Source organism: Dipodomys ordii, unplaced genomic scaffold (assembly GCF_000151885.1).
Source record: "Dipodomys ordii isolate 6190 unplaced genomic scaffold, Dord_2.0 Scaffold1, whole genome shotgun sequence".
NCBI lineage: Eukaryota > Metazoa > Chordata > Mammalia > Rodentia > Heteromyidae > Dipodomys > Dipodomys ordii.
This window is the reverse complement of record NW_012267217.1, coordinates 28,852,369-28,867,386: the sequence shown is the minus strand read 5'-3', so window position 1 is coordinate 28,867,386 and position 15,018 is coordinate 28,852,369.

The following is a 15,018-nucleotide window of genomic DNA, read 5'->3' as shown; positions in this document are numbered from 1 at the left end:
TGAGATCTGAGGATTGCAGTGCAAAGCCAGCCTGGACAGGAAAGTGTATGAGACTCTTATCTCCAACTAATTACCAAAAAAAACACAGAAGTAAAGCATTAGAGCACTAGTCTTGAGCAAAAGCAGCTCATGAACAGTGCCCAGACCCTGAGTTCAAGCTGAAGGAAAGGAAGAAGGAAGGAAGGAAGAAAAGAAGGAAAGAAGGAGGGAAGGAAGGAAGGGAGGGAGGGAGGGAGAGAGAGAGAAAGAATGAATGTTAAGAAAAGGGAAAGAAAGAGGGAGCAAACAGAAAGGTAAATCACAGAACTTTAAAAACAAAAATGAGAGAAAATAGTGGCTTATGCCCATAATCTTAGCTACTCAGGAGGCTGAGAATTGTGCTTTTGAAGCTAGCCCCAGCAGGAAAGTCTCTGAGACTCTTATTTCCAATTAATCAGCAAAAGGCAAAAGCAGAAGTACAGTTCAAATGGTCTAGATGTGGGGAAAAGCCAAGGGACAGCACTTAGGCATTGAGTTCAAACTCAGTACTGGCACAAAACAATGAATTAAAATAAATAATTAAAATGAGAGAACAGTACCCATAATTATTCAACCAAGATAGATACCACTCTAAAGATGGGAATAGTAAGCTATAAAACAATGTGGAAAGTAACTCTATATAGAGGGGAGTATTTTCATCATTTACCTCTCAAGTTCACGTCCCAGCAATTCCCTGCCATCGATGTTTCCAAAAGGTTATACTCAACATTAAAACCTGTCATGAACTGGCCCCAATAAAATTCTGAATGAGTAAGAGGCTACTTACTGCTGGACAAGGGTCAACACTGGAAGTCTACTCAATCAGCAATGTTAATGCTCACACCTTATAGCTTAAGGTTATAAGCTACAAGATCCACACTTAAACTATTTCTGTTTAAATTTGTGAAGTCAAGAGAATCTGACTTTCACATGTATTCATGCTTCTATATTAGGGAACTCCATGTGATAATGAAATGAGTCATTCTTTTGGACTCATATTAATGAAGCACATTTAATCACGATTCAGATAACACTTTATGACCACTGAACTTCCATTTATACTACTTCACATTTTACAAAGCTTTCACACAGCTTCAGTTAACATTTGGTGTATCGTATTAGGTTGGCCAGGCCTCACAGTAACTTGGTGAAAGTAGAGAGCCTGGAAACTCTACCTCACACCCACAGCACCCCAGAGAATGCCGGCCACACACTGTCATCCATCCCCCCCTGCCCCCCGCTGCCCCCCCCACCCGCCCCTTGCTCTTTTGCATCAGCTTTCTCTTCTACTTTAACAATTGTTGTTTTGACTCTATCAAATCTGTGTGTGTGTGTGTGGGAGAGAGAGAGAGAGAGAGAGAGACAGAGGGACAGAGAGACTGAGAGACAGAGACAAAAGACAGAGGCAGTACCAGGGTTTGAACTCAAGGCCTGGGCACTGTCCTTTAGCTTTCTCACTCAGGAATGGTGCTCTGTCACTTCAGCTACAGCTCCACTTTTGATTTTTTGGTGGTTAATTGGAGATATAAGTCTCATGGATTTGTCTGCCCCTGCTGGCTTTGAACCATGATCCTCATTTCTCTCTCCTTCTGAGTAGCTGGGGTCACAGCATGAGCCATTGGTACCCAGCCTTTATTATCTTTTTTTGTGTGGGTGCCAGTCCTGGGGCTTGAACTCAAGACTTGGGCACTATCCCTGAGCTAGCACTCTACCACTTGAATCACAGCTCCGCTTCTGGCATTCTTGGTAGGTTATTAGAGGTAAGGGTCTCACACACTTCCTTGCTGGGGAGCTTCTAACAGTGATCCTCAGAGCTCAGCCTCCTGAGTAGCAAAGATTATAAGTATGAGCCACTGGGGCCCAGCTTTATTAAATATCTTTTAAGTAAAATTCTTTATACCATACATGAGCAGTTTCACTGCATTTTGCCTAGGTTCCTGATGCACAGTGTGGTCGGGGATTCGGAGGAACAGCTGCTCTCTACCTACAGTCTCGGCCAGCCTCCGGCTTTCAGTGAGGGCTGGCACAGCTCTCCCTCTTAGACGCCTCCAATCCTGGCAATCCTGGGGTTTCCTGAGGTTTTATGTCCTAAATTGTTTTGCTTTTTCTCTTTTTCTAGACAGGGTGTTGCTATATAGCTCATGTTGGCTTTGATCTCAAGATCCACCCGCCTCTATCTCCTGAATGCTGGGGCTTGCAATACCATGCTTGGATGTTTTGTTTCTCTCTCTCTCCCCCTCCCTCTCCCCCTCCCTCTCCCTCTATGTCTCCCTCTCCCTCTCCCTCCCTCTCCCTCCCTCTGTTCGTCTGTCCGTCCGTCCTTCCATCCTTCTGTCTCTGTCTGTCTGTCTGTCCCTCTCTGGTTTAAATTAATTTACTGGTTATTATAGAGGTGATGTACAGTCAGGTAATGAGTGCATTTTCTTTCATACAGTGTCTTCTATTCCCTCACTTGCTCACAGTCCCTCCCTCCCATCTGCTTTGTTTCTTGTTCACTTAACGATATCTCTCTGTAGCTTTTGTTTCATCTGCTCTATAGAAAACTTTCCCAGGGGCTGGGAAGGTGGCTCAGTGGTAGAGCGCTTGCCTTGCATGCATGAGGCCTAGGTTCGATTCCTCAGCACCACATAAACAGAAAAAAAAAGCCAAGGTGGCACTGTGGCTCAAGTGGTAGAGTGCTAGCCTTGAGCTGAAGAGCTGAGGGACAGCACCCAGGCCCAGAGTTCAGGCCCCATGACCGGACCCCCCTGCCAAAAAAAAGAAAACTTTCCCAATTTTTTTCCAAAATGTAATCAGATCTGTGTCCTTATGGGCGTATAGGAAGTATTCTCTGGTATATGTGTGTGTATAAAAAACACACATGTTCCAACCGTTATATTTTTTCAAACGAGGTGCACATCTCTATCTTTTTCTTACTCGTCTTGGTGTTCCTTTTGGAATCCTGCTCTTGCCCTCACTGCCTGCCACAGCCACTACACCCTTCCTTTTGGCCCCTTCAGTCTCCCTTCTGTGCACGCTTGCTAAGGCAGTTGTCTCCTAGTCGCGGCTGAGTTGAGTGCCATACTTCCACAGCACTTTGGTTGCTTTTTAATTATCTTAGTTGCTATTCTGTATCAGCTGAGTATTAGTGAGTTCTTTGGGGCAGAAAAATACTTAACATAAACTGTTGAAACCTGTGTGGAAGAAATAGTTGGGGAACAAATAGATAAACAAATAGAGAAAGCTGAAAGATAACACTTAATTTTTTTCCAAAGTTAACATTTAGAATATATATCACAGTTTAAGAAAAATGCTGAAAGCTACTTACATGTTTCTGACTGCCTAATAAACCTATCTTCTTGGATAGCACGTCCCAAACAAACTTTTGACTTTCCCCTTCAAAATGTGCTCCTCCCTCAGTCCTCTGTATCTCAGTGAAAAGTTGCTCCATCCTCTGGTTGTCCACACCTAGATCTGTGAGGTCACCTGACTCCCCTCTTTTATGTCACAATAGCCAAAACTCCATCACCAATACCTTCCAAACACATCTGACTCTAAACACCCTTCACCACTGCCAGTGTGATTTCCTGCTTCTCCCTTTCCCTTCACCCCTCCCTTCTTTTCCCTTTCTCCCTTTTACTCTCCCTTCTTCCTTTCCTAGTCTGAAGCCAGGGCCTCACAGATGCTATGACAGCACTCTGCCAGTTGAGCCACGCCCCAGCCCTTTTCTACTTCATGGTGGAGAGGGCTGTCTCTCTGCCAGGGCTGCAGTTGAACTTCTGATCGCCTACCTCCACCTCTCAAGTAGCTGGGATGGCAGGCATGCGCCCTGACACCTGACTTCAGGTTGTGATGTGTCGTGTGGAGATTGATTGTCCGCATTCGTCCTCCAGACAGCACCTGACGTGATCTTCAGCTGGACTGGGTTTGAAATCAGGGCCTCGGTTTGCTAGGCAGGTTCACCCCCACTCAAGCCACTCCCCCAATCCCTTTTGTGTTAGCTATGTTTTGGAAAGGGTCTTCTTGCATTTATGCTGGGGCCAGCCCAGACTCTGTGATTGCACTTCCTGCATATCTGGGATGACAGGATGACAGCACCACCCAGTCTCTTACTAGTTAACGTGAGTGAGGTCTCTTGGTCTTGTTGCATCTCTTAATCTTTTTGTAGTTCAACCTCTGTCTCCCAAGTAGTGAGGATTCCAGGCATAAGCCACCACATCTGAGTCTGAAGTGATTTCTTGATCTGGATTGCAAGTACAGAAACTTGAGTTAATCCTCCTCTAGTGATGCTCTTATTACTCTTTTATTCAAAGTCCTCTAATGGCTCACTATCTCCCTAAAAATACATCCTGAAGCCCTGAGCTAAGACACACACAGCAACACATCTACCATCACACAGTGTCCACTGTGAGATAGGAATGTTGCCTTTTTTTTTTTTGTCATTTGTGGGGCCTGAACTCTGGGCCTGGGCACTGTCCCTCAGCTCTTCAGCTCAAGGCCAGCACTCTACCAGTTGAGCCACAGTGCCACTTCTGGCTTTTTCTGCTTGTATGGTGCTGAGGAATCAAATCCAGGACCTCATGCATACAAGGCAAGCGCTCTACCACTGAGCCATCTTCCCAGCCTGGAATGTTGCCATTTTATATTTCCTTTAACCTGCTTTTGTTATTTCTGCAAACTGCTTCGAACCCACTACACCAAAGAGAGGAAATTAATATTTTCTACACAGTTAACCTGACACTTGACCAGTCACATATCAAGATAATATTTTTTTGTTGTTGTTTGAATTCAGGGCCTCAAATATGCCAGGCAGGTGCTTTACCACTTGAGTCGTATCACCAGTCTTTTTTCTGCATTAGCTATTTTTTTTTTGGATAGAATCTTACTTTTTTTTTGGAGGCCAGTCTTAGATTGTGAATGGATACTATGTAGCTGGGGGTTACAAGCATGTGCCAGCACTTCCTAGCTTATTTGTTGAGATAGGATTTGCAGGTCTCCAGATCTCTACCTCCTAAGTGACTGGGATTGCAAGAGTGAGCTATCACTTCTGGTCCAATGTTCTGAAATTACAGTAATGCTAAAAAGCTATCAGACTCAGTAAGATTATTATTTGTTTTCATAATCTTTTTTTTTCTTCAGTCCTAGGCTTGAACTCAGGGCCTGGGCACTGTCCTTGAGCTTCTTTTGCTCAAGGCTAGAACTCTACCACTTAAGCCACAGCACCACTTCCAGTTTTTTCTGTTTATGTGGTGCTGAGGAATCAAACCCAGGACTTCCTGCATGCTAGGCAAGCACTCTACCACTAAGCCACAAACCAGCCCCTTCATCATCTCTTTTGAAACTCCAAAAGTTATATACTGTTACACAGCTAAAATATTTTTTCTATAAAACACTTCTATTTACTAATTTTGAAAAATCAATAAGCTAAGCATCACTTTTTAAAAATGTCCTAAAACTGCAGTGTTGACAGACTAAGAGAATTCAGCATTAAGTTTAAATCTGTTAACAATAAAATTCTGTAAAAGTGCATACTTACATAATGAAATTTCCTGACTCTACAAAACATTTAAACATATATATCACAGACAGAGGCTGCATTTATATGTACAATGCTGATAGCAACATGATTATATATTAAAATATACAATGTGATATTCTATGCTTTCCAAGGTATAAAATGAAAGGCCACTTACATTTAACATTTTCTGTGAATATCTTTGTAAGTATTCAATGCTTTCTGGTAGTTCACCTGTAAAGAAAAAAAGAAAAATATAACACCCAAGCAAGTTATACAAACTAATATAATTTAGCAAAATCTTAATTTAAATAAAAATACTAGTATACTTTTTCTTTTTTTGGTCAGTTGTGGGGCTTGAACACTGGGCCTAAGTGCTGTCCCTCAGCTCTTCAGCTCAAGGCGAGCGCTCTACAGCTTGAGCTAGAGCACCACTTCCGGTTTTTCAGTGGTTTATTGGAGATAAGAGTCTCATGGGACTTTCCAGCCCAGGTTGGCTTTGAACTGTGATCCTCAGATCTCAGCCTCCTGAGTAGCTAGGATTACAGGTGTGAGCCACCAGCGCCCGGCCTGGTACACTTTAATAATTTAGCAATGAGTTTTTATTTTTTCCAAAAACAAATATACATCATTTTCCTAGGAGAAAAATGTACAAGTAACGTTGAAAAAGTAGTCAAATAGAACTAAATAGGTAATAGTGGAAACTTTAATTTCTCTTTTTAAGGTTCTGGACTTTTTGACAATTTAAGGCTTTAAGCTGATTGCGCCAGTTAAGAAGTGGTTTGGGGTTCTGCCACTTGAGCCACCACTCCAGCCATGCTTTTTGCTGGTTTTATTGGAGACAAAATCTCATAGACTATTCTGTTCAGACTGGCTTCAGACTGTGACCTCTCAAGTAGCTAAGGTTACAGGCATGAGAGCCACAGTCGCTTGGCTACTTTTACTTCTTCAGATCAATGTTTTAGGGGCTAAAATTAAGATCCCATCATAGGTGGATGTATTATTTAGTAGTAGAGCTGGGTCCTGTCTCCAGAACACCCCTTCCCAATCCATTCAATTTCTTTTGTTTTTTTTTTTAATTGTGAAAATACTATACAGAGGGGTTACAATTACATGGGCGAGATGAGTACATTTCTTATCAAGCATTGTTGCCTCCTCCTTTGTTTCCTTCCTATCCCTTCCCATACCCCTCCACCCCCACCCGATCCTCTCCCTCCTCCCCCACCAAAGTTGTAAAGTTCGTTTTTCGACATAATGATTTGTACATCTCATTGTTGCAATGGGCCTACCTGTATCCCTATTTAAATGATTTGTTTTTTCCCTTCCCCTCCACAAATTATACCAACATCAAATATAGTGAAAGCAGGGGTTATACCATGGGGGAGGGACATACAAAGCAACAAAGAAATCAACTTATAAATATGTTAGAAACAGTTGCATGAAAGAAAAAAAAAACACTTGAACATAGAGCTCCCCTATGACCCAGCAATCCCACTTTGGGCATTTACCCAAATGATCACAACAAGACCACACTAAAGCTACCAGCATGACTATATTTATTGCAACATTATTTACCATAGCTAAGATACAGAACCAACCCAGATGCCCTTCAGTAGATGAATGGATCAAGAAAATGTGATATATATACACAATGGAATTCTATGCCTCCATCAGAAAGAATGACATTGCCCCATTTGTTGGGAAATGGAAAGACTTGGAAAAATTATATTAAGTGAAGTAAGCCAGGCTCAAAGAAACATAGGTCCCATGGTTTCCCTTATTTGCAATAACTAGTATATGTCTGAGACAAGCAGAAAAGGTCAGATAAGTTGATGTTAGGGAAATGAAATCCAAGATAAGTACCCATTCAATTTCTTAAACAGGATTATTTCAGATGAACAGCTAATTAAAAAATAATTGGCCATAAATTCATAGTAATTTCAATGTCATCCATTTAGTAGGAAAAAATGAAAATGTTTATTTGAACACTAGAAAGTTTCCTGAAAGCAATTTTTTGTTTGTTTTGCAGTGTTAGGGATCCAACCCAGGACCCTGGGCATGCTAGGAAAGCACTCTACCACTGAGCTACATTCTCAACCAGCAATTTGTTTTCTAATTTGTTTCTTTGTAGCAGCAAAGAATAGAAAAAGGGGGTTTAGGTCAAAGATCTTTGCTAAAGTCTTAGCAGACAAGTTGCTATTCTAATCCTTTGAAGAGAGCCGTGATACCTAAGCAGAATAGGAAGCAGAATAGTAGGTCCTTAATTAAGTGCTAGCTGATGCTTCTAGTCTGTGTTTCATGAACTCAACCAGGCTGTCTTTCAGCCAGTTTGAACGTGAGTATTCATGCATATACTTTACATGATTATTAAACACTGGAACCCAGGCAGTTGAAAACTCACATTGGCATAAATAAAATGTAGATTATACAATCAAGTTACATATCCAGTAGGAATTAATGACTAAATGATTGGAAGACTTCACTGGTGGGGATAATGTATTTCTGGAGCTTTGCCGAGGGTACTCACAGATATAAATACTGTGAGCACGCTGTCAGCACTCTCACATTGGATTGAAGACTTCCTCCTCCTGGGCCATTCTGTAGTCCACTCAAGGTGGTCCACACTGACTACTTAGTTTAGCATCTGGTATTTTAAGCATTCATTCATGCCACAGTGTGAAACTATCAGCATCTCTATTCTACAGGACTCATGTACCATTCTATGGTCTATAATAGAAGCAGACAGAACGCATAAACCCCCGTATCTACTGATTGTGATTTAATAATGTACAGGCCCAGTGCCCAAAGCTCAGCTCCCATCTGCTCCCCCCTCTAGACTCATTTCACTCTTTGTTGATCACATATGCATATCGAGTGTTCTTCCTGTATTTGTTCTCTCTTCCCCTTTTCATTCAAATAATCATTTTTTTAAAAAAGAGAGATATTTGGATACATGATTCATACCCAAATTATAGGGGTTGGTTTAGGGCAGGAGGAGATGTAGCTTAATGGCAGAGCATTTGCCCTTGGGTTCAATCCCTAGTATCTTCAAAAAAGAAAAAGAAGGAAATCCATGACTGTATTTTACTATATATAATAATTATTGTGTTTTTCATATAACACCTCATTTTGTGTAGTATCTTAACAAATGCCCAATGGTGACACATTTATGTACACAATAACCTAAAAGAAGAAAAGAAACAATATATACAAGAAATGAATAAAATAATAATGTTTACCACTTCTTCTAAAACAACTAGCAACTATCAGCTGCCATTTCATTTGTGGGAGCCTATGACAGAAATGAATCCACTGAGATTATAGATAAAACAATAACCTGAGATGTTCCATTTCATAAAGGTTTACATCTAACATACTTTTGAACTAAATTTTGACCTTCCGTTAGATCACTTTTATCATTTTAAATAGCAGACACATAATTTAATGATGTGTCTTAATTATTATCAGCCTTCAGAATCCTTCAAAGTTCATCTAATCATGTCTTTATTTAGATATTTCTTAATGGGGTTTGAACTCAGGGCCTTGGTGCTTGCTAGGCTGGCATTGTAGTTATGTTGATGATGGAGTTTAGCAAAGGTTTCAGCCTGAGCTGATTTTGAACTGCAATCCTCATATCTCAGTTTCAGAATAGCTAGAATTATATGTGTGAGCCATTGATGCCTGGCTTATTTAGGTATTCTTATGAAAATCACTCAGCTTGTTTGGTTAAAAACCTACTCACACATGGGGCTGAGAAGGTGGCTCAGTGGTAGAGCACTTGCCTTGCATGCATGAGGCCCTGGGTTCGATTCCTCAGCACCTCATAAGCAGAAAAAAAAAAAAAACAACAAACCAGACGTGGTGCTATGGCTCACGTGGTAACGCACTAGCCTTGAGCTGAGGAGCTGAGGGACAGTGCCCAGGCCCAGAGTTCAGGCCCTACGACCGGACCCCCCCCCCAAAAAAAACCTACTCACACCAACTACATTCTATCTTAAACATGATCATTTCTTTTGTCATCACCATTAACAATAATACTATTAGGCTTGCATATTTAGTACCCAAGGGACCATTTTCAAGTTAAAAATATTTTTATTGTTATTATAAAGGTGACATACAGAAGGGTTACCATTTTATGTCAGGTAATGAGTACATTTCTTTTTGGACAACATCACTCCTTCTGTCCCTCTCAGTTTTTCCCTCCTGTCCCTGTGCACAATTTGTATAGTTTATTTACAGCTTAGTGTCTAGGAGTACAACTGTACAAGTTGTTCACCCTTTGTCCCTTCATTTCTGTACCCCTCCTCTTTCTGCCCCCACCAAAGATGGATGAAAGAATAAACAAGACAAAAAGAAAAGAAAAAACCCTCATATTTCCATTTCCCAGAGTGCATTTTGATAAATACTATTGCTTTCCTTCCCTAAGAGTATCTTCCTTTGGTCTCACTCTGTATGAATGCCTAGAGTCCTATATATTTTTATCATGTCCCAGGGTATTTTAGATCTAGCTTCCAAATATGAGAGAAAATGTGCTTTTGGTCAATCTGAGGTTGGTTTACCTCACTTGATGTGATTTGTTCTTGTTCCATCAATTTCCCTGCAAATGACATAATACTATTCTTTCTAACGGCTGTTTAAAATTCTATTGTGTTTAGGTATCACATTTTTTGGATCAACTCATCTATTTCATGGCATCTGGGCTGTCTCCACAACTTGGCTATTGTGAATAGTGGAGCAATGAACATGGATATGCAAATGTCTTTTTATGGTACCTGACATGTAATGATTTGGGTAGATGCCCAGGGGTGGTATGACTGAGTTGTAGGGTAAAAAAAAAAATCTATGTTCAGATTTTGAGGGAACCTCCAGATTGCTGTCTAGGGTGGTTGTACAAGTCTACATTCCCACCAACAGTGCAGTAGAGTTCCTTTTTCCCCACATCCCCACCAGCCTTTGTTGCTGCTCAAATTCATGATGTTGGCCAATCTAACTCTGGTGAGATGGAATCTCAGAGTTGTTTTGCTTTGCAGTTCCTTTATGGCCAGGGGACACGTTTCTTTGGTAAGGGATGATTTTTGATCTTGTATTTGAATAATAATACTTTAAAAAAGAGGTTAAGAAAGAATTGTAGAGTGCTTGCCTTGAGCTGAAGAGCACAGGGACAATGCCCAAGCCCAGAGTTCAAGCCCCACGACCGACAAAAAAAAAAAAAAGAATTGTTTATCTCCTATTTTCCTCTTAACAAGAAATCATATTCTACCTCACTTATGGAATCATAATCCCTTTGAACATCAGAAGAAGAAAAAGAAGGAGGAGGAGGAGGAATGACAAAACAAAATTCTTTTTACAATAAATAATCATAACCTGGATTTCTGAAGACTGCTGTTAAAAATGTCTGAGAAAGTGAGATCTGAAGAAATGACAGCCACACACACACACACACACACACACACACACACACACACACACACACACACACACAATGCCTCCCTCAGAAAGAATGACACTGCCCCATTTGTTAGGAAATGGAAAGACTTGGAAAAAATTGTATTAAGTGGAGTAACCCAGACCCAAAGAAACATAGGTCCCATGGTTTCCCTTATTTGCAATAACTAGTATATGTGTAGGATAATCTTACCGGACAAGCAGAAAAGGTAAAAAAAAAAACTATTTACATATGACCATATAAGATGATGCTAAGTGAAATGAACCCCAAGATAGGGACACAAGAGGTTTTATCTTTGTCCCTGTTTTTTTTTTTTTAATGTACTATGTGGTTTTTTTTTGTATGTTCTTTCCCCATGGTATAACCCCTGTTTACACTGTATTTGATTCCAGTGCTCTGTATCTTGTATATACATTTTTCTTTTTGGGGAGGGGAAGGAAAATAACAAAATGCTGAAACAAGGATACAGGTTGACCCATTGTAACAATGAGATGTACAAGATACTATGTTGAAAACAAACTTTATAACTTTGGAGGGGGAGGGAGGAGTTGGGAAGGTGGGAAGGGAAGGGATGGTAGGGAAAAACAAAGGAGGAAGTAACAATGCTAATAAGAAATGTACTCATTACCTTACTCATGTAACTGTAATCCCTCTGTACAATATCTTTACAATAAAAATATGTATATATAAAAGAAATGACAGGCTAGGGAACTATTCAATGCACCCTCTCATGTTTTAAAAGTCTTTCTTCTACTTAATCAGTGGCTTCAGAGAAGCCTCAGTTCCCCCCTAATTTGATGGCAAACTACCAGCTCTGGAGCCAGGCAGACTTGGATTTAAATCTCAGAACATTGCCTACACACACACCCACTGTGATCTATCACAGTGGATCTATCAATCCATATTACCTTCCTCCTTCAAATGTCATCTCCTCCACCCACATGTGAGATCCAAGATTCAAACCCACTTTCTCTACTTTCTAGTCCATTTCTGCCTCTCCAATTCCTCTTCCACCAAGCCTTGTCTTTAGTGTTCCAGCAAATCCATCCAGGTACCTGGGCTATCCCTGTTAGACTCCCGATCTCAACTGTGCTTGGAGGCTCATTCCAAACTGTGTCCATCTTTTCATACCAGGCTGAAGCTGACTCTTCTTTTTTTATACTCTATGGAACATTCTAGAATATTGTACATTCTAGAATGTACAATAACCATTTGTGCTTCTGAATACTAACATTGTTCCCCTCTTTCTGCAGATGTATTCTGATTTCTAATACTGTCAGCCTTGGATGTTTTTGAACTTTAACATGAATAAAATTATATAGTGTGTTTTTGTATTGAGAATAACTAAATTACTGGAATGAAATTCAAATGTTAGACAAGTCACAAAAATATATAATATAAACGGCCATTTTGTCATTGTTAGTTGTACTCTTCGGTGGCATTAATTATAGTTACTATGTTGTTCAAGCATTACCATGATCACTTCCCAAATCATTTTCCTGCCATCAAACAGAAATCTTGCAGCTGTGAAGAAGAAATAACGCCTATCCTTCTCCCCACAACCCCTGGTAATCTCTCATTGCATTGACTTTGTCTCTGAATTTTCCCATATGAGACAAAGAAATGAAACTAAATGAAAGCATTTGTTGTTTTGCTGTCTAGATTGTTTCACTTAGCAGATAGTTTTTAAGATCCTTCCACAATATACTAGAACTTCCTTTTCATGACCAAATAACATTCAACTGCACGTGTATACATATTATCTTGTTTGTCTGTTCATTGCTGAAGGACATTATCTGCTGATGTTCCTATCTGTGGACTATGACTATGGGCTGTGTGTGGATTTCTAAATAACACTTTTTCCCATTCTCTATGTATTTCTTTTCCTTCGCTATTCTCTACTAGAATGCAATCTCAGGTTTCTAGTAGAATTATTCTAAGCATTTATCCAAAATTGCTTCTTCAAAAACTTCCTGAATGTTCATTGATTCTGTCTCTTGTAATGTGCTTAGCTCATGGAAGGAATTACTTTTATGTATTTTTCCTGTGAGTTTGCCCTAATTAGTTCATAAAATAAGGCTGAGGGTAGCATCTTTTAGCACCTAGTAAGTCCTCTGTAATTTGTTCATACTTGCTGTGAGAGCCCAAAAAGCTGAGCAGTGAGACCCACAAGGATTGGGAATCTGGAAGGTCATTCTCCCAGTAAAAATTCTCAGAAGGCTGCGAGTTCCCTGAAATGGCCAATCAGTCCAGGCTTAACAGAAATTCAGATTTCTATCCTGAGTGTGGGCTAATTCTACCTTAAACTGACTGGGAGTGTGGAGGTAGACTGAGGTTTATGAAGTTGTAAGCTGTTTACTGTTTAGTCTAGTTCCCAAGATACTTTTAACTTTTCAGTGGTTAGAATTGTACCCAGCGTTTTGGGCATGCTGGGAAAGCTATATCAATCTACATATTTCTTGCCCCTTTAAAAAACTAAAAGTTGTAATTAATAATTAAAAAACAATCTATTCTATCAGAAGTACACTGGGCACCAATAGCTCACCCTTATAATCCTAGCTACTTAGGAGGTTAAGATCTAAGGATTGAGGTTCAAAGCCAGCTCGGGCAGAAAATGAGCCTCTTATCTTCATTTAACCACTGAACAGTCATAAATGGAGATGTGGCACAAGTGGAAGAGGGCTAGCCTTGAGCAAAAAAGTTCAGGGACATCACCCAAACCCTAAATTCTAGCCCTAGGAGCGACACACATACACTGGAAACAAAAATCTATCAAAAATACTTTGGTGGGGGGGAGGGGCCTGAGGCAACGAGGTGGGGGGGGGAGATGGAAAGGGAAGGGATGGGAAGGGGAAACAAAGGAGGAGGCAACAATGCTTGATAAAAAATGCACTCATTACCTTGCCCATGTAATTGTAACCCCTCTGTATGGTATTTTCACACACACACACACAAATCTATTGAAAGTATAGCAAGCAATATTTAAAATTATAATGGTACACACGTCAATGTACTTTTTCTAAACATAGTTACATAAATTTATATCAAAATAGCAGAAATTTAAAAACCTAATATTTTCATTCTCTACAGTGTTCTAACCAGAGATTAAGAAAATGAAAGAAATTAAAAGTGCTTTTCAAATAGTGTGAAGGGCTTTAAAAACATTAGCAGTTTTCATCTTTTCAAATGGTAGGTCAGAAAACAACTAAAGAAAGCTAAGATTTATTGAAGAAACTGACACGAGAGTAATAGTTTATATTTTCAAAACATTATACTGGCTTATACAGTGTTCATGTAATTAGTGGAATGAATGGAATGACTGAGTTCTCATAAAGCAGTGTGTAATTTTAGAGGGAATGGTTCTCTGGAGAGTTGTATTTACTCCATCTGCACATTAGTTAAAATAAATATATCCAAACTCAATCAATAGTACTGATCAGTAATAAACACTTTTCTTTTAATCAGTTACTGCTCTAATGACACCCTACAAGATTCAGAATTCATATAATATTCAAAATTATATAACTTATTTTCAGTGAATGGTTTATTATACTCAAAATGTACTTAATTACTTTGTTATTTTTAAAAAAATTACAAAGTGATTTCTAACTAATTCACTTCTCAATGCACCTGATCTTTGAAAAACAGAAGGCTCAATATTTTTATCACATATTAATCTGCTAGTTAGATAATCTCATCAATTACTTCAATGGCTAAGTTCATTTAATTGATACTAATTACCAATTGAATGAGTAAATACCCATCTTGAAAGGAGATGCACATTTTCTATTTGGTAAAAAACTTAGGTGTCATTTCTCCAGACTGCTTGGTTTCAGGACACAGTCCAAAGTTTCATCTAGCCAGTTTAGCTTCTCAGAGGCAAAGCCTTAAAAAAAAGAAAATAAAATGTATAAGCATTATTTATTTATTCATTTATTTAGTTTTTGGGTCCGGTTGTGGGGCCTAAACTCTGGGCCTGGGCACTGTCCCTCAGCTCTTCAGATCAAGGCTAGCGCTCTACCACTTGAGCCACAGTGCCACTTCCGGCTTTTTTCTTTTT